Source organism: Hyla sarda, chromosome 8, assembly GCF_029499605.1.
Source record: "Hyla sarda isolate aHylSar1 chromosome 8, aHylSar1.hap1, whole genome shotgun sequence".
NCBI classification, from domain to species: domain Eukaryota; kingdom Metazoa; phylum Chordata; class Amphibia; order Anura; family Hylidae; genus Hyla; species Hyla sarda.
The window spans coordinates 15,812,680-15,837,022 of record NC_079196.1 but is presented as its reverse complement, the minus strand read 5'-3'; the positions used below and the strand labels follow the sequence as shown (position 1 = coordinate 15,837,022).

General features: G+C 50.2%; 2 long non-coding RNA genes across 2 annotated transcripts in view; one reads left to right on the top strand and one right to left on the bottom strand.

The window, feature by feature from the left end:
- LOC130285249 (uncharacterized) overlaps positions 1–11,147 on the top strand; it is a 56,324-nt gene extending 45,177 nt beyond the window's left edge. The window contains exon 3 of the long non-coding RNA XR_008847307.1: positions 10,520–11,147. This is a non-coding gene — a long non-coding RNA (uncharacterized LOC130285249). The remainder of the gene's footprint in view (positions 1–10,519) is intronic.
- The window catches only part of LOC130285250 (uncharacterized), a 39,794-nt gene that overhangs the window by 7,379 nt on the left and 8,072 nt on the right, over positions 1–24,343 (bottom strand). The gene's annotated exons all lie outside the window — the stretch shown is intronic.

Below are 24,343 nucleotides of genomic sequence, written 5' to 3'. Positions count from 1 at the left end.
TATTATAGATTATTGTGGTGTTGTTTCTGTTTCCTTCCCCAATTCTCCGTTCCTCCTGCCCTTCACCGCTTCCCCTCCCCCTCTTCCGGCGCGATTTTACCAGCACCTCAGTCTTCTCCTCCTCCATCTTCTGCGCTTTCGCGCGCGCGGGATAGGGGCGGATCCTCCGGGTGTCGGCCGCATTTTTCATCGCGGCCTACACGCTGAGAGGGGCGGAGTTCTACTTCGTCACTGGAACGCGCTCCCGCGCCTTCCAATCAGAACCCAGCCGGACGTAGTCTCGTGAGACTTCGTTCCTGGGTACAGGGACTCTCGGGCTCACCTCCCACCGCTACGTCAGTGCAACGCTAGCGGTGTGGAGGACGGAGCCTGTACTGACCTTACTGTTTCTACGTATTCTGTAGGTAGATTACCAGGAATTTATTCCTTCCCCTTACCAATACTTTACCCTATTCTCATTTAACTAATTAATTTACACAGGCTTACTATTAACCTGTTAGTCACTATGGCTGAGGAACCTTCATCTGTTCCCCTCAGAGGGGAGAGTTCTTCTTTAGACTCTGCCCAATTTATGACCGCCAACCAGATACAGGATTTGATTAATAAATCTGTTCAGGCGGCTTTGGCTTCCGCCATGATACCCTCTGTGTCTATTCCGCCATTCCAGGGCGGAGAACCGCCGATTAAGAAGGGAAAGGTTTCCCATAAAAGGAAGCATACTGTCACGATGCCGGCTGGCAGGTAGTGGATCCTCTGTGCCAGAGAGGGATTGGCGTGGACCGTGCTAGTGGACCGGTTCTAAGCCACTACTGGTTTTCACCAGAGCCCGCCGCAAAGCGGGATGGTCTTGCTGCGGCGGTAGTGACCAGGTCGTATCCACTAGCAACGGCTCACCTCTCTGGCTGCTGAAGATAGGCGCGGTACAAGGGAGTAGGCAAAAGCAAGGTCGGACGTAGCAGAAGGTCGGGGCAGGCAGCAAGGATCGTAGTCAGGGGCAACGGCAGAAGGTCTGGAAACACTGGCAAGGAACACACAAGGAACGCTTTCACTGGCACTAAGGCAACAAGATCCGGCAAGGGAGTGCAGGGGAAGTGAGGTGATATAGGGAAGTGCACAGGTGAACACACTAATTGGGACCACTGCGCCAATCAGCGGCGCAGTGGCCCTTTAAATCGCAGAGACCCGGCGCGCGCGCGCCCTAGGGAGCGGGGCCGCGCGCGCCGGGACAGAACAGACGGAGAGCGAGTCAGGTAGGGGAGCCGGGGTGCGCATCGCGAGCGGGCGCTACCCGCATCGCGAATCGCATCCCGGCTGGCAGCGGAATCGCAGCGCCCCGGGTCAGAGGACGTGACCGGAGCGCTGCCGCGGGTAGAGTGAAGCGAGCGCTCCGGGGAGGAGCGGGGACCCGGAGCGCTCGGCGTAACAGTACCCCCCCCCTTGGGTCTCCCCCTCTTCTTAGAGCCTGAGAACCTGAGGAGCAGACTTTTGTCTAGGATGTTGTCCTCAGGTTCCCAGGATCTCTCTTCAGGACCACAACCCTCCCAGTCCACTAAAAAAAAATTTTTCCCTCTGACCTTTTTGGCAGCTAAAATTTCTTTGACCGAGAAGATGTCCGAGGAGCCGGAAACAGGAGTGGGAGGAACAGATTTGGGAGAAAAACGGTTGAGGATGAGTGGTTTGAGAAGAGAGACGTGAAAGGCATTAGGGATACGAAGAGAGGGAGGAAGAAGAAGTTTATAAGAGACAGGATTAATTTGACACAAAATTTTGAAAGGACCAAGATAGCGTGGTCCCAACTTGTAGCTAGGGACACGGAAGCGGACATATTTAGCGGAGAGCCATACCTTGTCTCCAGGGGAAAAAACGGGGGGAGCTCTTCTTTTCTTATCCGCGAACTTCTTCATGCGTGATGAAGCCTGTAAGAGAGAATTTTGGGTCTCTCTCCATATGATGGAAAGGTCACGAGAAATTTCATCCACAGCGGGCAGACCAGAGGGCAAGGGAGTAGGGAGGGGGGGAAGAGGGTGACGGCCGTACACCACGAAAAATGGGGATTTGGAGGAAGACTCAGAGACCCTGAAGTTATACGAGAATTCGGCCCATGGGAGGAGATCTGCCCAGTCATCCTGGCGGGAGGAAACAAAATGTCGCAAATAATCACCCAAGATCTGGTTAATCCTTTCTACTTGTCCATTGGACTGGGGATGATATGCAGAAGAAAAATTTAATTTAATCTTGAGTTGTTTACAGAGAGCCCTCCAGAATTTAGACACGAATTGGACGCCTCTATCCGAGACAATCTGCGTAGGCAACCCGTGAAGACGAAAAATGTGTACAAAAAATTGTTTAGCCAACTGAGGCGCAGAAGGAAGACCAGGAAGAGGGATGAAATGTGCCATTTTGGAGAATCGATCAACGACCACCCAAATAACAGTGTTGCCACGGGAAGGGGGTAAATCAGTAATAAAATCCATACCAATCAGAGACCAAGGCTGTTCAGGGACAGGCAGAGGATGAAGAAAACCAGCGGGCTTCTGGCGAGGAGTCTTATCCCGGGCACAGATAGTGCAGGCTCGCACAAAGTCCACAACATCCGTCTCCAGAGTCGGCCACCAATAGAAGCGGGAGATGAGTTGCACAGATTTCTTGATACCCGCATGACCTGCGAGATGGGAGGAGTGACCCCATTTGAGGATTCCGAGGCGTTGGCGAGGAGAAACAAAGGTCTTTCCTGGAGGAGTCTGCCTGATGGAGGCAGGAGAAGTGGAGATCAGGCAGTCAGGTGGAATGATGTGTTGCGGAGAGAGTTCAACTTCAGAGGCATCCGAGGAACGAGAGAGAGCATCGGCCCTAATGTTCTTATCGGCAGGACGAAAGTGAATCTCAAAATTAAATCGGGCAAAGAACAGAGACCACCGGGCCTGGCGAGGATTCAGCCGTTGGGCAGACTGGAGGTAGGAGAGGTTCTTGTGGTCGGTGTAGATAATAACAGGAGAACTTGATCCCTCCAATAGATGCCTCCATTCCTCAAGTGCTAATTTAATGGCTAGAAGCTCTCGATCCCCGATGGAGTAGTTCCTCTCCGCTGGAGAGAAGGTCCTAGAGAAAAAACCACAAGTGACAGCATGCCCGGAAGAATTTTTTTGTAGAAGAACAGCTCCAGCTCCCACTGAGGAGGCATCAACCTCCAATAAGAAGGGTTTGGAAGGGTCAGGTCTGGAGAGGACGGGAGCCGAAGAAAAGGCAGACTTGAGTCGTTTAAAGGCGTCTTCTGCTTGAGGGGGCCAGGACTTGGGATCAGCATTTTTTTTGGTTAAAGCCACGATAGGAGCCACAATGGTAGAAAAATGTGGAATAAATTGCCTGTAATAATTGGCGAACCCCAAAAAGCGTTGGATAGCACGGAGTCCGGAGGGGCATGGCCAATCTAAGACGGCAGAGAGTTTGTCTGGATCCATCTGTAGTCCCTGGCCAGAGACCAAATATCCTAGAAAAGGAAGAGATTGGCATTCAAACAGACATTTCTCAATTTTGGCATAGAGTTGGTTGTCACGAAGTCTCTGAAGAACCATACGGACATGCTGGCGGTGTTCTTCTAGATTGGCAGAAAAAATTAGGATATCGTCCAGATATACAACAACACAGGAGTATAACAGATCACGAAAAATTTCATTGACAAAGTCTTGGAAGACGGCAGGGGCGTTGCACAGTCCAAAGGGCATGACCAGATACTCAAAGTGTCCATCTCTGGTGTTAAATGCCGTTTTCCACTCGTCCCCCTCTCTGATGCGGATGAGGTTATAGGCGCCTCTTAAGTCCAATTTAGTGAAGATGTGGGCACCTTGGAGGCGATCAAAGAGTTCGGAGATGAGGGGTAAGGGGTAGCGGTTCTTAACCGTGATTTTATTAAGACCGCGGTAGTCAATGCAAGGACGTAGGGAGCCATCTTTTTTGGACACAAAGAAAAATCCGGCTCCGGCAGGAGAGGAGGATTTACGGATAAAGCCCTTTTTTAGATTCTCCTGGACGTATTCGGACATGGCAAGAGTCTCTGGGGCAGAGAGAGGATAAATTCTGCCCCGGGGTGGAGTAGTGCCCGGGAGGAGGTCGATAGGGCAATCATAAGGCCTGTGAGGAGGTAGAGTCTCAGCTTGTTTTTTGCAGAAAACATCCGCGAAGTCCATATAGGCCTTAGGGAGACCGGTTACTGGAGGAACCACAGAGTTACGGCAAGGGTTACTGGGAACCGGTTTTAGACAGTTCTTGGAACAAGAGGACCCCCAACTCTTGATCTCCCCAGTGGACCAATCCAGGGTAGGGGAATGAAGTTGAAGCCAGGGAAGTCCAAGGAGAATTTCCGAGGTGCAATTGGGGAGGACCAAAAGTTCAATCCTCTCATGATGAGATCCGATGCTCATAAGAAGGGGCTCCGTGCGGAAACGTATGGTACAGTCCAATCTTTCATTATTTACACAATTGATGTAGAGGGGTCTGGCGAGACTGGTCACCGGGATGTTGAACCTGTTGACGAGAGAGGCCAAAATAAAATTTCCTGCAGATCCAGAGTCCAAGAAGGCCACTGTAGAGAAGGAGAAGGCAGAGGCAGACATCCGCACAGGCACAGTAAGACGTGGAGAAGCAGAGTAGACATCAAGGACTGTCTCACTTTTGTGCGGAGTCAGCGTACGTCTTTCCAGGCGGGGAGGACGGATAGGACAATCTCTCAGGAAGTGTTCGGTACTAGCACAGTACAGGCAGAGGTTCTCCATACGGCGTCGTGTCCTCTCTTGAGGTGTCAGGCGAGACCGGTCGACCTGCATAGCCTCCACGGCGGGAGGCACAGGAACAGATTGCAGGGGACCAGAGGAGAGAGGAGCCGAGGAGAAGAAACGCCTCGTGCGAACAGAGTCCATATCTTGGCGGAGTTCCTGACGCCTTTCGGAAAAACGCATGTCAATGCGAGTGGCTAGGTGAATAAGTTCATGTAGATTAGCAGGAATTTCTCGTGCGGCCAGAACATCTTTAATGTTGCTGGATAGGCCTTTTTTGAAGGTCGCGCAGAGGGCCTCATTATTCCAGGACAATTCTGAAGCAAGAGTACGGAATTGTACGGCATACTCGCCAACTGAAGAATTACCCTGGACCAGGTTCAACAGGGCAGTCTCAGCAGAAGAGGCTCGGGCAGGTTCCTCAAAGACACTTCGGATTTCCGAGAAGAAGGAGTGTACAGAGGCAGTGACGGGGTCATTGCGGTCCCAGAGCGGTGTGGCCCATGACAGGGCTTTTCCGGACAGAAGGCTGACTACGAAAGCCACCTTAGACCTTTCAGTGGGAAACAGGTCCGACATCATCTCCAGATGCAGGGAACATTGGGAAAGAAAGCCACGGCAAAACTTAGAGTCCCCATCAAATTTATCCGGCAAGGATAAGCGTATCCCAGGAGCGGCCACTCGCTGCGGAGGAGGTGCAGGAGCTGGCGGAGGAGATGACTGCTGAAGCTGTGGTAGTAACTGTTGTAGCATAACGGTCAGTTGAGACAGCTGTTGGCCTTGTTGCGCTATCTGTTGTGACTGCTGGGCGACCACCGTGGTGAGGTCAGCGACAACTGGCAGAGGAACTTCAGCGGGATCCATGGCCGGATCTACTGTCACGATGCCGGCTGGCAGGTAGTGGATCCTCTGTGCCAGAGAGGGATTGGCGTGGACCGTGCTAGTGGACCGGTTCTAAGCCACTACTGGTTTTCACCAGAGCCCGCCGCAAAGCGGGATGGTCTTGCTGCGGCGGTAGTGACCAGGTCGTATCCACTAGCAACGGCTCACCTCTCTGGCTGCTGAAGATAGGCGCGGTACAAGGGAGTAGGCAAAAGCAAGGTCGGACGTAGCAGAAGGTCGGGGCAGGCAGCAAGGATCGTAGTCAGGGGCAACGGCAGAAGGTCTGGAAACACTGGCAAGGAACACACAAGGAACGCTTTCACTGGCACTAAGGCAACAAGATCCGGCAAGGGAGTGCAGGGGAAGTGAGGTGATATAGGGAAGTGCACAGGTGAACACACTAATTGGGACCACTGCGCCAATCAGCGGCGCAGTGGCCCTTTAAATCGCAGAGACCCGGCGCGCGCGCGCCCTAGGGAGCGGGGCCGCGCGCGCCGGGACAGAACAGACGGAGAGCGAGTCAGGTAGGGGAGCCGGGGTGCGCATCGCGAGCGGGCGCTACCCGCATCGCGAATCGCATCCCGGCTGGCAGCGGAATCGCAGCGCCCCGGGTCAGAGGACGTGACCGGAGCGCTGCCGCGGGGAGAGTGAAGCGAGCGCTCCGGGGAGGAGCGGGGACCCGGAGCGCTCGGCGTAACACATACCTTGGCAACATCTGACTCCCCGGCAGGGGAAGACAATAATGTGCTCCAGGCAGCCCCTACCCCGGTCTGCCAACCCCAGCATCCATCAGACTCCACTCGACCCCTGGGCCTCAGGGAGTTACAAGAGAAGAGGCACAGATCCGCTAGACGGACCAAACCCGATTCATACGTAGATTCCTCTGATGAGGATTCGTCGGGATCATCCAGCGAGTCTGACGGCTATGAATCCACTCCTAATATCGAGGATGCTGGGGATACGGCGTTTGACACCGACGCCAACCCTGTTACACAGGGCACTGTGATCCTAGACTCCCTAGGTGAACCCCTTTTTCACCCTGATTCCATCTCTCATCCAAGATCATCCACGTGGCCCAGTATGTGGAGCTTTGGGCTCGTAAGTCCCTAGACAGGACCAGCCGTAACAAACTGAGGGCTGAGTGTCCTAGACCCTTTATTCCCAATAAAGTGGTGGCAACCCCTGAAGTAGACCCCATTCTGACAAAATATCTGATGAAATCGGGTAAATTCCCTAAAAAGGGAATAGAACGCTCATTTAAAACCATTCAGGAGCGTATCTTGGACTTAATGGGCCCTCTCACTAAGATACTCAACCTGTCTGAGCAGGCCGCAATGACGGATCAACCCGTCGATACCCGTCAACTCCGTGGGTGGGCCCAGAGGGCCATATGTCTAGCAGGTACTGCCAACACCACCTGCTCGATTGAACGACGTAGGTCGATTCTTATGCGCCTCGACCCGCAACTGTCCCACCTAGCTGAAACCGAGTCTGGGCCTGCAGCAGCAGGGATGCTCTTTGGGGACAACCTGATGAAGGACATTAACAGGTTTGTCGGCCTGTTTACAGGTTTGGATAAAGTCCAGACTTCATTAAAGAAATCAGGGACCAGTAAGCTTTTTCCTCGGGCCGGCAGAGGTAGAGGCCGATCTGCCGGCCGCACCCCCTCCTATAGGCCACAGGGCCTATAGTGGCGGCGGTCCAATACCTCTGCCCAATACCAGTACCCTCAGGCTCCTCCGTCCTACACCGTCCCAATGGCACAACCGTCGCCTTTCTTCCCTCCCAGAGGCCGACCTTGGCGCGGACATGGCGGACGCGGATACCCCCGTTCCCGTCCACCTACCGGTAAGTGTGCCTGGTATTCCACATGCTCACATTCCTGTGGGGGGGCGCCTGATGTATTTTTCCCACGCCTGGTCTGCGATTACGGCAGACGCGTGGATTCTACAGACAGTAGCGGGATTTCACATAGAACTCCAATCTCTACCGGTTCTGGGTGTACAACCAATCCCTATCCGATTTTCACAACACAACATGGTTCTCATAGACAACGAGATCCAAGATCTCCTATCCAAACAGGCGATCCGAGAGATCGACCCTTCTTCCCTAGGATTCGTAAGCAACCTTTTCCTAGTGAAGAAAAAAGGGGGCGGTTACCGTCCGGTCATAAACCTTCGGGAACTAAACCAACATGTCATGTATCGCCATTTCAAGATGGAGGGAATTCACTCCCTTCGCGATTTACTACAACCAGGCGACTGGCTAGTGAAGGTGGATTTAAAGGACGCTTACCTCACCGTCCCTATCCACCAGGACTCACAACATTTTCTTTGTTTCCTCTGGAAAAACCACATGTGGCAATTTACTTGCCTTCCGTTCGGCCTTTCATCAGCTCCGTGGTGTTTCACCAAACTGATGAAACCGGTGGTGGCATCCTTGAGGAACAGAGGGGTACGTCTGATCATTTATCTGGACGACCTCCTCATCATGGCCCGCTCCAAAGCGCAGGCCTCTCTCCACATGTCATGGACGGTTTTGTTGCTGCAGAATCTGGGATTCATAATCAACCGAGAAAAATCGGTTTTGGTCCCAAAGCAGGAGATGGAGTTCCTTGGCTTCTTGGTGGACACCAACCAGGCCGTTCTCCGCCTTCCCAAATCCAAACTGGCCCTGATCCGCAAGGAGATCAGGGCAGTCTTGCGCAGAGGGTGCTTATCCTTAAGGGTACTAGCACGTTTAGTGGGGCTTCTAGCAGCCTCTATCCAAGCCATCTTCCCGGCCCCTTTGCACTACAGGGCCCTTCAGAGACTCAAGATTATGCATCTGCGCCAGGGCCTCAGATATGCGGACGAAGTTCCTCTTTGTCCAGCAGCCATCGAGGAGTTGCAGTGGTGGCTTCGTCATGCCGTCGAGTGGAACGGCAAAACCATATTCAACTCCTGCCCGGACATCATCAAAGAGTCGGACGCGAGTCGTCTCGGCTGGGGTGCGCTGTGCGGGGAGGCTTCTACAGGAGGGACTTGGTCCGCCACGGAGGTCGATCTGCACATCAATGCCTTGGAGCTCCTGGCGGCATTTTTTGCCCTCAAGAGCTTCGTGCCACAGGCGTCCAATTGTTGTGTTTTGTTACGCATGGACAACGTGGCGGCGGTCCAATACGTCAACCGCCTAGGGGGCACCAGGTCCAAGATCCTAGCAGATCTTGCCAAAGACTTCTGGCACTTCTGCTTAGATCGCAACATTATCCCGGTGGCGGAGTATATTCCGGGGGTCTCCAACACGGTGGCCGACTGGAATTCTCGCTACTTACTAGATTCCAGCGATTGGCGGCTGGATCGGTCCGTTTTCCTACGGTTGAGACAGCTTTGGGGTCCATTGTGTACGGATCTTTTCGCTTCTCGCCTCAATCATCAGCTACCTCGCTTTTTCAGCTGGAGGCCGGACCCGGAGGCGTCGGCAGTCGACGCTTTCCGTCTCATCTGGCCCAGGGGAACGCACTACGCGTTTCCCCCATTCCAGATGATCTCCAGGGTCCTCCTACATACGATGAACCAGAGGGCGACGATTGTGCTGATCACTCCTTGGTGGCCCACACAACCGTGGTTCCCTCTCCTTCTGGGGATGGCAGTGGACTATCCCGGACTTCTGCCCCACTTTCCACAGCTCCTCTCCAACCCGACCGGGGATCTCCACCCTCTGGTGGTGGAGGGCAACCTTCCTCTCCTAGCGTGGTTGGTTTCGGGGTCCCGGATGCGGATCACGACCTTTCAAGATCAGCTAGGGATCTCCTCGCCCTGGCCTGGGCCCCCGGGACTAGATCGGCTTATCGATCAGCCTGGAGGCTCTGAGTTCGTTGGTGTGATCAACGGCAGGTTGATCCCGTACATGCACCTGTGTCTGTAGTGGTGAACTACTTGGCAGATTCTTTTGAATCTGGAAAATCTTATAGTTCCATCAACGTTTACCGATCGGCTATCGCGGCTTACCATTGCCCAGTGGACTCTTTGCCGGTGGGCAAACACCCACTGGTATGTAGACTTTTGCGCGGCATTAAGTTCAAGCGTCCCCCTCGGCCGAGATATCAGTCGACCTGGGATGTCTCCAGGTTACTCGAGATGTTTGTTTCGTGGGAGTACAATGACGGTCTTTCCCTGAAATTGTTGTCATATAAACTGACTGTCCTTTTATGTTTGGTGTCTATTAAACGCGTCTCGGACGTGAAGGCTTTGGACATCTCTAGGCGACAATTTTCGCCTCAGGGAGTCAAATTTCCGGTGGTCCGACGGACCAAGACGGGTATCCACTCGGTTTTTTACCCGTTTTTTCCCGCGCATCCTCGACTTTGTGTGGTTCGTTGCCTGCAGGCGTACGAATCGCAGACTGCAGATCTGCGGTCTCCGGATTTCTCTCAACTTCTTATCTCTTACGTCAGACCTCATCATCCGGTGACCTCCGCTACTTTGGCGCGTTGGGTGCGTTCCGCCATGGATATGGCGGGCATAGACGTCTCCCTGTTTGGAGCTCATTCTTCTAGGGGTGCTATGGCTACTAAAATAGTCACAGCAGGGGGCTCCCTTTCTGACCTGCTCATGGCTGCTGATTGGTCTTCAGAGACTACCTTTCGCCGGTTCTACTTCAGACCGGAGGGCCATGTTTCCATGTCGGTTTTATAATGCTAGATCTGATTTTGTTTCTTCTGTCTCTCTACTTGTTAGCTTTGAACTTGCATAAGATATGAGCCTCCTGTCTGATATATAAATCTAGATTTTCCTAGCTTGTGACGGAAAATATTAGTTATATGAAGACAGGAGGCGAGTATCTTCCCGCCCTATCCACCCTGTTATGATTTTTGTTGTCTTTTTCAGGATACTGAATGCATTGGCTGTTTTCCTGATTACGGATAACCTGTTGGTTAAGCACTGCTGGGGTTCCCTACAGTCCCCGTTGGGACGAAGTTAGGCCGTTGTTTGGCCTCGTTTCCCGAGTTCCGGGCCGGCTGGCCGAAGATTCAAGGAGCGGTGTGGACGTCTGGCTGGCGTTCGGTTTCCTGTGCGGCTCTGATTCGCATGAAGAAAGAGGAGGATCTATATGTGGGCAGTCCTTATATAGGGGCTACAGACGAGGAGTGGCTGCTGTGGTCCTGGGACTGCTGGGAGTTGTAGTTTTTTCTTTACACTGATTTGTTTACTGAATTTTGTTCTGCTATGGGCATTATTAAAGAAAGAATAATGCATAAGATACTCGCCTCCTGTCTTCATATAACTAATATTTTCCGTCACAAGCTAGGAAAATCTAGATTTATATCCTGTATTATACCCCAGAGCTGTACTCACTATTCTACTGGTGGGGTCACTGTGTACATACATTACATTACTTATCCTGTACTGATCCTGAGTTATATCCTGTATTATACTCCAGAACTGTACTCACTATTCTGCTGGTGAGGTCACTGTGTACATACATTACATTACTTATCCTGTACTGATCCCGAGTTATATCCTGTATTATACTCCAGAGCTGTACTCACTATTCTGCTGGTGGGGTCACTGTGTACATATATCACATTACTTATCCTGTACTGATCCTGAGTTATATCCTGTATTATATTCCAGAGCTGTACTCACTATTCTGCTGGTGAGGTCACTGTGTACATACAGTACATTACTTATCCTGTACTGATCCTGAGTTATATCCTGTATTATACTCCAGAGCTGTACTCACTATTCTGCTGGTGAGATCACTGTATACATACATTACATTACTTATCCTGTACTGATCCTGAGTTATATCCTGTGCTGAAATCTCCCAGCATTCCATGCTTGGTAAAGGGGCTAAAGAAGAAGTATATATAATATATTCCAGTTGCTATAGCCACAGAATGCAGATTCGGGAGGGGGACCCCATTTGATCTTTGTTGTACCCCATCTCTCCTTTATACGCCCTCAGGAATCTTTGTAGCAGTAAATAATCCTCAGACAGGTTTGTGATCCTGAAGTCTTTGATCCTCCTGTAATTTGCAGGATCCCGTATTGTTGGGTTATTGTCTGGATTCCCTTGTTTAGCTGACAGCCGGGGAGGACACTCCGTGTATTGTATCTGCTCAGATTCTCAGAAGTAATGGAGGGTTACAATGGCCATAACAGCTTCCATAGCGGTGAATGTGCCATAAATGACGCCATATTCCTGTATCACTGGAGAAACCAGGACCGACAGAGGAGCAGTCGATAAACGAATACATCCTGACGGGTTATTACAGGCGGTATCTATGAAGGAGGAATCACAGGATAGATTGTAGTTGCCGTATATACTCGAGTATAAGCCGACCCGAATATAAGCCGAGGCCCCTAATTTCACCCAAAAACCCAGGAAAAGTTATTGACTCGAGTATAAGCCTAGGGTGGGAAATACATCATCCCCCCCTGTCATCATCCAGACCCCCATCATTAACACCCTCATCATCATGCCCCCCTTCATCATCACCGCCTGTCATCATCCCCCCTTTATCATCACCGCCTGTCATCATCCCCCCCCTTCATCATTACCCTGTCATCATCCCCCCTTCATCATCCCCCCCTTCATCATCATTACATGGTCATCATCCCACCTTCATCATCCCCCCCTTCATAATCATTACCCTGTCATCATCCCCCCTTCATCATTACCCTGTCATCATCCCCCCTTCATCACTACCCTGTCATCATCCCCCCTTCATCATCCCCCCCTTCATCATCCCCCCCTTCATCATCCCCCCTTCATCATCCCCCCTTCATCATTACCCTGTCATCATCCCACACCACCCCCTTCATCATCACCGCTTGTCAATGTCAGATTTAACAGTGGTCTTCAACCTGCGGATCTCCAGATGTTCCAAAAACTACAACTCCCAGCATGCCCGGACAGCCATCGGCTGTCCGGGCATGCTGGGAGTTGTAGTTTTGAAACATCTGGTGGTCCGCAGGTTGAAGACCACTGCCCGGGCCTTCGTCGTCATCCAGACCCCCTCCGCCCTTTAGTTTTGTACTCACCTCCGCTCGGTGGGACGTTAGGGTGAGGTGGTCCGGGCCATCTGTGCTGCAGGGACCGTCCGGTGGGAAGGGATAGTCATTCCGGGCTGTCCATCTTCACCGGGGGTGCCTCTTCTCCGCGCTTCGGGCCCGGCCCCGGAATAATGGTGTTGCCTTGACGACGACGCACAGGGACGTTCACGAGCCACCTCCCTGTGCGTCGTCGTCAAGGCAACGCCAGTATTCCGGGGCCGGGCCCGAAGCGCGGATAAGAGGCACCCCCGGTGAAGATGGACAGCCCGGAACGACTATCCCTCCTCACCGAATGGTCCCTGCAGCACAGATGGCCCGAACCAGCTCGCCCTAACGTCCCGCCGAGCGGAGGTGAGTACAAAACTAAAGGGGGGAGGGGAGGGGGTCTGGATGACGACGAAGGCCCGGGCAGTGGTCTTCAACCTGCGGACCTCCAGATGTTTCAAAACTACAACTCCCAGGATGCCCAGACAACCCATGGCTGTCCGGGTTTGCTGGGAGTTGTAGTTTTGAAACATCTGGAGGTCCGCAGGTTGAAAACCACTGAGAGCGGAGAGTTCACTCGAGTATAAGCCGAGGGGGGTGTTTTCAGCACGAAAAATCGTGCTGAAAAACTCGGCTTATACTCGAGTATATACGGTACATCACGACAATGTTTCCCAATAGTGATGAGCAGCAGGGGCCATATTCGAATTTGCGATATTTTACGAATAAATTGACGATTGATCGTCCAATGTTCGCGAAATTCACATATTCGCTATGTTCTTTAACTTTTTTTCCATGCGGAAATTTACATGGAGAATCCGCATAAAAATTAGCATAAAAATTTGCATGTGAAAACAAAAAAAACACAAAAAAAAAACGAATATTCGTCATCACGAATATATAGCACTATATTCTAAATATTCGTGAAATCGTGAAGTGCCGATATTCGCAAAATAGAATTTGCTTTACGAATATTCATGCTCAACACTATTTCCCAACCAGGGGGCCTCCAGCTGCTGCAAAACTACAACTCCCAGCATGCCCGGACAGCCTTCGGCTGTCCGGGCATGCTTGGAGTTGTAGTTTTGCAACAGCTGGAGGCACCCTGGTTAGGAAACACTGTATTGCTGTATCAATCCCCCATATTGACAAAGTGAGTATAAAAGTTAGAAATATTTACTAATTTATTGAAAAGGAAAAAGTATAATATTGCAGTTACATAAGTATTCATACCCTTTACTCAGGAATTAGTAATGATTCCGGCCTCCAGTCTTCTTGGGGATGAGGCCACAAGGTTTACTCACCTGGATTTGGGGATTTTCTCCCATTCTTCTCTGTAGATCCTCTCAGCTCTGTCAGGTTGGATGAGGACGGTCGGTGAAGCCATTTTCAGGTCTCTCCAGAGATGTTCCATTGGGTTCGGGCTCTGGCTGGGCCCCTCAAGGACATTCACAGAGTTGTCCCTAAGTCGCTCCTGTGTAGTTTGGGGGAATTAAAGGAGATTTATCAAGACCTGTGTAGAGAAGCAGTAGTACAGTTGCCCATAGCAACCAATCGGATTGCTTCTTTCATTATTCTGAAGCCTTGTTCAAAATGGAAGGAGTGATCTGATTGGTTGCTATGGGCAACTGCACCACTCTTCCTTACACAGGTTTTGATAAATCTCCCCCATTGTCTAGATAGAAGGTGAACCCTCGGCCCAGTCTGAGGTCCAGAGTTCTGGGTCAGGTTTTTATTAGGAATATCTTTGTACTGACCAGCTCCTTGTCCCCACAGCATGACACTGCCCCCACCATGATCACTGTAGGGATGGTATTGGGCAGGTGATGGGCAGTGCCTGGTTTCCCCCAGACATGATGCTGCCCCCACCATGATCACTGTAGGGATGGTATTGGGCAGGTGATGGGCAGTGCCTGGTTTCCTCCAGATATGATGCTGCCCCCACCATGATCACTGTAGGGATGGTATTGGGCAGGTGATGGGCAGTGCCTGGTTTCCACCAGAAATGATGCTGCCCCCACCATGATCACTCTAGGGATGGTATTGGGCAGGTGATGGGCAGTGCCCGGTATCCCCCAGACATGATGCTGCCCCCACCATGATCACTGTAGGGATGGTATTGGGCAGGTGATGGGCAGTGCCTGGTTTCCCCAGACATGATGCTGCCCCCTCCATGATCACTGTATGGATGGTATTGGGCAGGTGATGGGCAGTGCCTGGTTTCCTCCAGATATGATGCTGCCCCCACCATGATCACTGTAGGGATGGTATTGGGCAGGTGATGGGCAGTGCCTGGTTTCCACCAGAAATGATGCTGCCCCCACCATGATCACTCTAGGGATGGTATTGGGCAGGTGATGGGCAGTGCCCGGTATCCCCCAGACATGATGCTGCCCCCACCATGATCACTGTAAGGATGGTATTGGGCAGGTGATGGGCAGTGCCTGGTTTCCCCAGACATGATGCTGCCCCCTCCATGATCACTGTATGGATGGTATTGGGCAGGTGATGGGCAGTGCCTGGTTTCCTCCAGACATGATGCTGCCCCCACCATGATCACTGTAGGGATGGTATTGGGTAGGTGATGGGCAGTACCTGGTTTCCCCCAGACATGATGCTGCCCCCACCATGATTACTGAAGGGATGGTATTGGGCAGATGATGGGCAGTACCTGGTTTCCTCCAGACATGATGCTGCCCCCACCATGATGACTGTAGGGATGGTATTGGGCAGGTGATGGGAAGTACCTGGTTTCCTCCAGACATGATGCTGCCCCCACCATGATCACTGTAGGGATGGTATTGGGCAGGTGATGGGCAGTGCCTGGTTTCCTCAAGACATGATGCTGCCCCCACCATGATCACTCTAGGGATGGTATTGGGCAGGTGATGGACAGTACCTGGTTTCCCCCCAGACATGATGCTGACCCCACCATGATCACTGTAAGGATGGTATTGGGCAGGTGATGGGCAGTACCTGGTTTCCCCCAGACATGATGCTGCCCCCACCATGATCACTGTAGGGATGGTATTGGGTAGGTGATGGGCAGTACCTGGTTTCCCCCAGACATGATGCTGCCCCCACCATGATTACTGAAGGGATGGTATTGGGCAGATGATGGGCAGTATCTGGTTTCCTCCAGACATGATGCTGCCCCCACCATGATGACTGTAGGGATGGTATTGGGCAGGTGATGGGCAGTACCTGGTTTCCTCCAGACATTATGCTGCCCCCACCATGATCACTGTAGGGGTGGTATTGGGCAGGTGATGGGCAGTACCTGGTTTCCTCCAGACATGATGCTGCCCCCACCATGATCACTGTAGGGATGGTATTGGGCAGGTGATGGGCAGTACCTGGTTTCCTCCAGACATGATGCTGCCCCCACCATGATCACTGTATGGATGGTATTGGGCAGGTGATGGGGAGTATCTGGTTTCCTCCAGACATGATGCTGCCCCCACCATGATCACTGTAGGGATGGTATTGGGTAGGTGATGGGCAGTACCTGGTTTCCCCCAGACATGATGCTGCCCCCACCATGATCACTGTAGGGATGGTATTCGGTAGGTGATGGGCAGTACCTGGTTTCCCCCAGACATGATGCTGCCCCCACCATGATCACTGAAGGGATGGTATTGGGCAGATGATGGGCAGTATCTGGTTTCCTCCAGACATGATGCTGCCCCCACCATGATGACTGTAGGGATGGTATTGGGCAGGTGATGGGAAGTACCTGGTTTCCTCCAGACATTATGCTGCCCCCACCATGATCACTGTAGGGGTGGTATTGGGCAGTTGATGGGCAGTACCTGGTTTCCTCCAGACATGATGCTGCCCCCACCATGATCACTGTAGGGATGGTATTGGGCAGGTGATGGGCAGTGCCTGGTTTCCTCCAGACATGATGCTGCCCCCACCATGATCACTCTAGGGATGGTATTGGGCAGGTGATGGACAGTACCTGGTTTCCCCCCAGACATGATGCTGACCCCACCATGATCACTGTAAGGATGGTATTGGGCAGGTGATGGGCAGTACCTGGTTTCCCCCAGACATGATGCTGCCCCCACCATGATCACTGTAGGGATGGTATTGGGTAGGTGATGGGCAGTACCTGGTTTCCCCCAGACATGATGCTGCCCCCACCATGATTACTGAAGGGATGGTATTGGGCAGATGATGGGCAGTATCTGGTTTCCTCCAGACATGATGCTGCCCCCACCATGATGACTGTAGGGATGGTATTGGGCAGGTGATGGGCAGTACCTGGTTTCCTCCAGACATTATGCTGCCCCCACCATGATCACTGTAGGGGTGGTATTGGGCAGGTGATGGGCAGTACCTGGTTTCCTCCAGACATGATGCTGCCCCCACCATGATCACTGTAGGGATGGTATTGGGCAGGTGATGGGCAGTACCTGGTTTCCTCCAGACATGATGCTGCCCCCACCATGATCACTGTATGGATGGTATTGGGCAGGTGATATGGAGTATCTGGTTTCCTCCAGACATGATGCTGCCCCCACCATGATCACTGTAGGGATGGTATTGGGTAGGTGATGGGCAGTACCTGGTTTCCCCCAGACATGATGCTGCCCCCACCATGATCACTGAAGGGATGGTATTGGGCAGATGATGGGCAGTACCTGGTTTCCCGCAGACATGATGCTGCCCCCACCATGATCACTGTAGGGATGGTATTGGGCAGATGATGGGCAGTATCTGGTTTCCTCCAGACATGATGCTGCCCCCACCATGATCACTGAAGGGATGGTATTGGGCAGGTGATGGGCAGTATCTGGTTTCCTCCAGACATTATGCTGCCCCCACCATGATCACTGTAGGGGTGGTATTGGGCAGTTGATGGGCAGTACCTGGTTTCCTCCAGACATGATGCTGCCCCCACCATGATCACTGTAGGGATGGTATTGGGCAGGTGATGGGAAGTACCTGGTTTCCCCCAGACATGATGCTGCCCCCACCATGATCACTGTAAGGATGGTTTGAGCAGGTGATGGGAAGTACCTGGTTTCCCCCAAACATGATGCTGCCACACCTGGATTTGGGGATTTTCTGTCATTCTTCTCTGCAGATCCTCTCAGCTCTATCAGGATGGATGGGGACTGGCGGTGGAAGCCATTTTCAGCTGTGAGACCTTATATAGTTAGGTGACACCAATCAGGGTGCGAGAACATCTCAGAGATGATCAAGAGAAATGGGCGGAGCCAGAGCTGCTGAAGAAAGGACTGAGACAGTCCTGAAACGCGTCCAGCGTCCCCTTAATAACTATTGAGACAACCAGTTTATTTGCCCTGCTCAGCAACTAGCAGTCCGATACCGGAAAACATAACTGTCAATCACCCGACACCCGGTAAAGGAGACATCCGCGCCTCATTGCCACGAGGACGCCACCGGCTTACCAACATACTCACCTGCAGAACCGCTGCAGTACCACCACCCGGAACCCACTGTCATCCAGCATTACCACCGTGGGAGACGGCCGAGTCTCCGGTGATGCTGTCTCATGCCACGAGAGCCACTTAGTGTTAACACACTGCGGGATTCCATAACGCAACTGGAGGAGATCGCAGCATCCCCGTGAAGTCAGTGCCCGGGAGCGGTGAGATACAAAGTATCCAAAGATATGCATGCATGTTAACAGTGACTGTACACAAGCATATACGTTGACCATTGTCTGCAAATAGCAAGTATATGAACATTATTTACTAAGGTGTTCGATTGCGAACTACTGCTATAGCCGGACACATTTAAATGGTTGCTATGGGTTACTAACCAAAACCTATATGGTTGCTATTGGTTACAACTATACTGGAATCTGTCAGAATTTGCAGGACTTTTTAAGAGAGGAGAGAATTGACTATTGTGGATGGACAAAGACTCTCCCATTATGGTATACATATATTTTAGTATATTTTAGTTGGTGCTGCGCCTACACAAGGGCCCTGTGAGACGCAGACACCACTATTTGTATTTATTTTATTATCTCATATTTTATAATATATTGTCACACTGTATAATAATAAATAAATGTAATCACTATCTGTCCAGTTGTCTCAAACCCTGAGCCCTAATATATATATTTCTATAGACAAACTACTTTTTGACACCTTGAGTATAGGTGTCTAATTAGGCAGCCCGGGTTTATTTGGTGGGTAGTTAGACAAGAGCCTCTCCAACTCCTTTATACTCATTTACAAATCTGTTTAACTTTCTGGAGCCAGTTGATTTAAAAAAAAATAAACTTTCCACTGGAGAACCCCTTTAACCACCCGAAGGTATACCGCTGGTCTTGGGCTAGGCACGGGGGGCAATGAAGATACTGACGCCAAGTTACGGACAATGGTAGCTTTACTGAGGGTAGACAGATGATAGTCTATACAATTCAGCCAGCGCCCAAGGAGGTGACCAGTGAAACAGGGGGACCTCACAGGCTTGCTGGGACTTGCAGTAGTTAGACTGACATTGGTGCAAGCCACGGTGACCAGACAGTAGACTTGACTGACAATTAGATGACTTGCAATTGACTTGTGGCTCCAGACTTTAGGCTTGAGGCTTCCAATGCTGGAGGCTGGAGGCTCAGGAACTAAGAGAGAGATTGCAGCCCCCCCCCCCACTTGTTATATAGGGGGGCTGTGCAAGGAGCCCATAGGTCACTGGGGGGTCACCTGGTCACTAGTGCCTCCTGGGTAACAATCACATGGTAACAGCTACTAAAGAAAAAATACATTATTAATATCACAACTTATATACACAGGGGATAATACATAAAGTGGCCCCTGGGGACATGGAGAGACTCTACCTGACAGAGTAGGTAGGAGAAGTACAGGGAAACACCATCCCGTACTGGGCCACCACATTTGTTGCAGTGTATCAGCTGTAGAATTTACCATTCTAGAGTCAACAATGTTAATCTGCACTGATTTAATATTTACAAAAGAGTTTGTTACTATTGTATCCAGTCTAGAAACGCAAAACTGCTCCTGTATCTGTAGTTTGTTACAATGTATAAGTGCAGGCTGCTGCTCTGCCCCCAATAAAGCAAAACTATGACCAATGAATCGAGCTTAGTTGCATTGTGTCTTGGATTGCAAGGCAGTTTTAATTCCACATCATGTCTCCTAATGGGCGTATGCTGCTGCTGTGTCTTTCCCTTATGCTTCATACTGAGCAAAGGTGGCTGCTTCCTCCCTCCCTATACTTAACACTGCATGTTTACTCCAATAAGACAGAGCTATGGCTATACTCCAGAGCTGTACTCACTATTCTGCTGGTGAGGTCTCTGTGTACATACATTACATTACTTATCCTGTACTGATCCTGAGTTATATCCTGTATTATACTCCAGAGCTGTACTCACTATTCTGCTGGTGAGGTCACTGTGTACATACATTACATTACTTATCCTGTACTGATCCTGAGTTATATCCTGTATTATACTCCAGAGCTGTACTCACTATTCTGCTGGTGAGGTCACTGTGTACATACATTACATTACTTATTCTGTACTGATCCTCAGTTATATCCTGTATTATACTCCAGAGCTGTACTCACTATTCTGCTGGTGAGGTCACTGTGTACATACATTACATTACTTATCCTGTACTGATCCTGAGTTATATCCTGTATTATACTACAGAGCTGCACTCACTATTCTGCTGGTGAGGTCACTGTGTACATACATTACATTACTTATCCTGTACTGATCCTGAGTTATATCCTGTATTATACTCCAGAGCTGTACTCACTATTCTGCTGGTGAGGTCACTGTGTACATACATTACATTACTTATCCTGTACTGATCCTGAGTTATATCCTGTATTATACTCCAGAGCTGTACTCACTATTCTGCTGGTGAGGTCACTGTGTACAAACATTACATTACTTATCCTGTACTGATCCTGAGTTATATCCTGTATTATACTCCAGAGCAGTACTCACTAGTCTGCTGGTGGGGTCACTGTGTACATACATTACATTACTTATCATGTACTGATCCTGAGTTATATCCTGTATTATACTCCAGAGCTGTACTCACTATTCTGCTGGTGAGGTCACTGTGTACATACATTACATTACTTATCCTGTACTGATCCTGAGTTATATCCTGTATTATACTCCAGAGCTGTACTCACTATTCTGCTGGTGAGATCACAGTGTACATACATTACATTACTTATCCTGTACTGATCCTGAGTTATATCCTGTATTATACTCCAGAGCTGCACTCACTATTCTGCTGGTGAGGTCACTGTGTACATACATTACATTACATTACTTATCCTGTACTGATCCTGAGTTATATACTGTATTATACTACAGAGCTGCACTCACTATTCTGCTGGTGAGGTCACTGTGTACATACATTACATTACTTATCCTGTACTGATCCTGAGTTATATCCTGTTTTATACTCCAGAGCTGTACTCACTATTCTGCTGGTGAGGTCACTGTGTACATACATTACATTACTTATCCTGTACTGATCCTGAGTTATATCCTGTATTATACTCCAGATCTGTACTCACTATTCTGCTGGTGAGGTCACTGTGTACATACATTACATTACTTATCCTGTACTGATCCTGAGTTATATCCTGTATTATACTCCAGAGCTGCACTCACTATTCTGCTGGTGAGGTCACTGTGTCCATACATTACATTACTTATCATGTACTGATCCTGAGTTATATCCTGTATTATACTCCAGAGCTGTACTCACTATTCTGCTGGTGAGGTCACTGTGTACATACATTACATTACATTACTTATCCTGTACTGATCCTGAGTTATATACTGTATTATACTACAGAGCTGCACTCACTATTCTGCTGGTGAGGTCACTGTGTACATACATTACATTACTTATCCTGTACTGATCCTGAGTTATATCCTGTTTTATACTCCAGAGCTGTACTCACTATTCTGCTGGTGAGGTCACTGTGTACATACATTACATTACTTATCCTGTACTGATCCTGAGTTATATCCTGTATTATACTCCAGATCTGTACTCACTATTCTGCTGGTGAGGTCACTGTGTACATACATTACATTACTTATCCTGTACTGATCCTGAGTTATATCCTGTATTATACTCCAGAGCTGCACTCACTATTCTGCTGGTGAGGTCACTGTGTACATACATTACATTACTTATCCTGTACTGATCCTGAGTTATATATCAGACAGGAGGCTCATATCTTATGCATTAATCTTTCTTTCTTTAATGCTCATAGCAGAAACATCATGCAATTTTTTCAAAACAAAAAACTACAATTCCCAGCAGTCCCCTGTACGCTCCTCCCCTCCTAGCCTGACTGGCTGCTATAAAAGGGGGCTGCTTGTAGATCCTCTTCCTCTTTCTTTCTGCTCTGGCAGCAAGTTAAGTATATTGTCTAGTATTTGTACGTTATATATTTTCATATTTATAATATCATATATATAATTTCATTATTGTATGGTCATTCATATAAGTTTTTCATATTGCTATTTTATACGTTTTATGGTTTCATCTAGATATATATAATATATAGTTTCATCTGCGTGCAGGTTGTGTGTCATTTACCGCACACACCTCCACGCTCCTATTTACTGTCCTTATCTTCTCTCCTTTCCCCCCCCCCCACTCCCCTCTCTCTCAGCCTGTTCTTTCCCGTACTCCATCTTGGGGGGGGCATTCGCGCGTCTTCTCGCACAGTTTTTCCCGCCGCGATCCTCTCTTCGCGGGCTCAGAGTGTCGGAGGCGTGGTTTTGTCACGCACTCCGGACACTCCCGCTTACCTCATAGGCCGCGCGACCTATCACAGCGCTTGTGGTCGGAGTCTCGCGAGACTACGGCCGCAGGCCCTGTAGCTGGTTACGCCCCCTTCTTCCCGCCGCCAGTGTTGTGCGAACGGAGTGAGGGAGCGCCAGCATCGCGTACGGTCTGTTGTGTGCCTACGGCTACATTGCTTAATCGAGCTATCTTATAGTAGGCTTCCTTCTACCTACCTAGTCAGTACTACTGGGAGCATATCTCGGTGTGAACAGGTAACATAGACCCAGGGTCTGTTACCTCATAGACTTATCTATAGATACCGCTATTTTTATCCTAGCTACTTGTAGCTCATTATACTATCATGTCTGAAGATAATCATTTTGTTACCCCTGTACCCATATTGTCTGGAACTGCTGGTGGTACTATGGAGCTAGACGCTTCCCAATTTATGTCACCTTCACAGCTTCAGGACCTTATTAACAAATCGGTCCAAGCTGCTTTAGCATCAGCTACTCTGCCTATTAAACCACAAGCCACTACATCGGGCATCCAACCTACAGGGGGTAAAGCCCGTTCTAAACGGAAACATGTGTCAGCCCAACTCGACTCCCCGACAGGGGAAGATAATAATATGTCCCAGACAGGACCCAACCCGGCCTGTCACGCCCCGCATCAATCTGAACAAGGACGACCCTTGGGCCTCAAGGAGACAATAAAGAGGCATAAGACCTCCAGACGGTCTAAACCCAATTCTTTTGACACCTCTAATGATGACTCATCTACCGCATCGGAGATGACTGATGATGATAATTCAGAGTCTGCGGACTCAGATGCGGGGCTCATGGCAGACTTCGATGATGCCACAACAAGCACGCCAAACGAGGCGATTTTAGATACTCTAGGGCAGCCATTTTTCAGCCCTGATGCTATTTCGCATCCACGTTCAGGAGACTGGGCACCGCTACCTCAGGTCGCTCAGTATATAGAGTTCTGGACCAGAAGGGCTATCGACCGGTCCAATCGTAACAAATTACGGGCAGAATGCCCTAGACCTTTTATTGCTAAAAAAGTGACATTAACGCCGGAAATAGATCCCGTCTTGCTCAAATACCTGACGCGGTCCGGTAGATACGCAAAGAAAGGGATTGAGCGTTCTTTTAAGCTCATCCAAGACAGAATTTTGGATATGTTAGGACCACTGACCAAAATTCTAAATTTATCGGAACAAGCGGCCTCCACGGCCCAACCGGTCGATTTGGAGCAACTAAGAGGCTGGGCCCAAAGAGCCGTGTGTATGCTCGGTAGTGCAAATACTACCTGCTCTATTGAAAGGAGGAGATCAATCCTCATGAAACTAGAGCCTCAACTGTCACATTTAGCTGAGAGCGAACCAGGCCCCTCGGCCGAGGGAATGTTGTTTGGAGAGGACTTACTTAAGAATATCAACAAATTTGTGTCCCTCTTCACAAGCCTTGACAAGGCCCAATCTTCACTAAAGAAGGCGGGCCAACCCGTCAAGGTTTTTGGCAAGGCCGGCAGAAGCAGAGGCCGATCTGCCGGCCGCAATGCTTCCTTCAGGCCCTACAATAGACCAGGGGCACATCAATACCAGCCCGTACACCAACCGTACGCTTTGCCAGTGGCTCAACCCGCACCATTTTTCCCCCCCCGGGGTCGACCATGGAGAGGACGCGGGGGACGTGGTTATCCCAGATCACGCCCGACAACTGGTGAGTACCCTTCCACTTTCACTACCAAGTACCTTAGTGGGGGGCAGGCTAATGTATTTTACCCACGTCTGGTCCACGATTACGGCAGACGCTTGGGTTCTCAATACGGTGATGGGATACACCGTAGAATTCCTGTCCGTGCCAGTTCTAAATGT